Genomic DNA, 2,618 nt, shown 5'->3' on the forward strand with positions numbered 1-2,618 from the left:
ACCGACACCACATGCGCTCACTCTTTCCCTCCCTCCCTCCCTCCCTCTCTGTCTGCGACGACTGGGTGGTCTACCGCCGCCCTACCCCAGGTGTGAGGCCAGGGCCCACCAGGTATTCCCACCCCTTTTCTCTTTCCTATCTGCTGTGCGAAACCGTGTTCTCATTTTTTTTAAAAAAATTGAGTTCTCAAACTCTAACCTCAAGCTACTGGGCTATTTGATGCCTACTAACTTCTAACTTTTTGCAAAAATTATTGGGTGTACATGTGTACACCCATGTCCCTTTACTAGATTGCCTAGGTCCTCCATTGTTCTGACTGGACATGAGTACATACTACATACATGTCCCTTTGCTGGGTCCACCCCTGGTGTTTATTTTGTCTAGTTCAGTCACGATATCCTTTGCTGGGTCCACCCCTAGTGTTTATGTTGTCAGTTCAGTTACGATATCCTCACCATGTGCAATGTGCAGTTTTAGTTTTTATCAGGGTGAGATGGATATTTAGCTCATCAGATACAGCTAAAATTTCATTAAATATGGGGCGCAAAACCTTGAAGCCACTAAAACAAGGACAATCGCATAACATAGCCACTAGAACAAAATGAGTAATTTGATATCACAGCTTTTACAACCTACAATTACAAGGCCATGACCATTGGCGGAATCGAAGAATAGTACTTGTTGTGTCCGTTAAGGTGTGATTTTGAATGAAATTGTTGTTTTATATTTTTACTTCAACTTATTGTTTGATACTTTGATGTCTACAATGCCATGTTCTGGCTCTTATTGTTGTTTGATGTTTTATCACAACAATTAGATCCTATTTACATTTTGAAGCACCAAACAAGTCCACTGTTGCCCTTGCTTTTGCAGAGTTCTATATTAATTATACTGCTAGATATGCTTGGGCATTAGTGCCATGACTCCTCATTACCAAGCTGCGACCTTGATTGCCTCTCCATCTAATCCCCGATAATTAGTACAACTTTGGATATCTCCCTTGTTTTTGTAGATTGGTACCAATATGCTTATTCTCCACTCCTTAGGCATCTTGTTTGACCGAAAGATATTGTTGAACATCTTGGTTAGCCATACTATAGCTATATCCCCGAGACATCTCCACACCTTGATTGGGATACCATCAGAGCCCATCGCTTTGCCCCCTTTCATCCTTTTCAAGGCTTCTCTGACATCTGATTCTTCAATCCTCCGCACAAAGCGCCTGTTAGTGTCATCAAACGAGTCGTCCAGCTGAACGATGGTGTTCTCGTTCTCACCATTGAACAATTTATCAAAAATACTCTTGCCATCTATGTCTGATCTCATCCTCCTTCACCAAGAGCTGCTCCCTCTCATCCTTTATGCACTTGACTTGGTTGAAGTCCCTTGTCTTCCTATCGCGAGCCCTAGCCATCCTATAAATGTCCTTCTCTTCTTCCTTTGTACTCAAACATCGGTAAAGGTCGTCATAGGCCCGCCCCTTTGCCTCACTCACCGCTCGTTTTGCAGTCTTCTTTGCCACCTTATACCTTATACTTCTCTATGTTGTTTGCACACCTGTCATGATACAAGCGCTTATAACACTCCTTCTTTTCCTTAATAGCCTTTTGCACATCTTCATTCCACCACCAAGCAGTGTTTTCCTAAACGCTAAACAGTAAACAGTCGGTCACCTACCGTTTAACCATTATTCGGGCAAAACGTCCCATTAAACGGGCTAAACGGCCAGTTAAACGGGGTAAACGGGTGATTAAACGAAAACGGTGCACCACCGTGTAGCGTTTACATGGTGTTTAAACGGGCTAAACGACCGTTTAGGCGAACAGTGCCACCAAGTGTCTTTCGAGTCGCATCCGCTCCCTTTGGTCACTCCAAGCACCTCTGAAGCAACCTTCTGAACGCATGTTGTCATCTTCTCCCACATGATGTTTGCATCACCTTCATCATTCCAAGGGCCCTCTTCAATGACCTTTTCCTTAAAGACCTTTGATGCCTCCCATTCTAATTTCCACCACTTCATTCTAGCAACCCTAGCTTGTTTGTTCCCACATGCTTGCACCAGAAAGCGAAAGTCAACCACCACCAGCTTGTGTTGAGCGACCACACATTCTCCAGGTATCACCTTACAGTTCACGCATGTTCGTTTATCCCTCCTTCTTGTAAGGACAAAGTCAATTTGACTAGAGTACTGACCGCTACTAAATGGAACTGTCTCTTACGGAAGAAAGTGTTAGCTATCATCAGATCAAAAGCTATGGCGAAGTCTAAGATTTTCTCTCCCTCTTGGTTCCTACTACCATATCCGAAACCCCAATGAACCGCCTCGGAACCTGCACTTGATATACCTACATGGCCATTAAGATCACCTCCTATAAAGAGCTTCTCACTACTAGGGACAGCTCTAACCAAGCAATCTAAGTCTTCCCAGAAAAGCCGCTTAGCACTCTCATCATGGCCTACTTGGGGGGCATACGCACTAATTACGTTTAAGACCATATCATTAATGACAAGTTTAACTAAGATGATCCTATCCCCTTGCCTTCTCACCTCCACCACACCATCCTTGAGACTCTAATCAATTAAAACTCCTACTCCGTTTTTATTTGAAGTTGTCCCT

Source organism: Miscanthus floridulus, chromosome 2 (assembly GCF_019320115.1).
Source record: "Miscanthus floridulus cultivar M001 chromosome 2, ASM1932011v1, whole genome shotgun sequence".
NCBI classification, from domain to species: Eukaryota; Viridiplantae; Streptophyta; class Magnoliopsida; order Poales; family Poaceae; genus Miscanthus; species Miscanthus floridulus.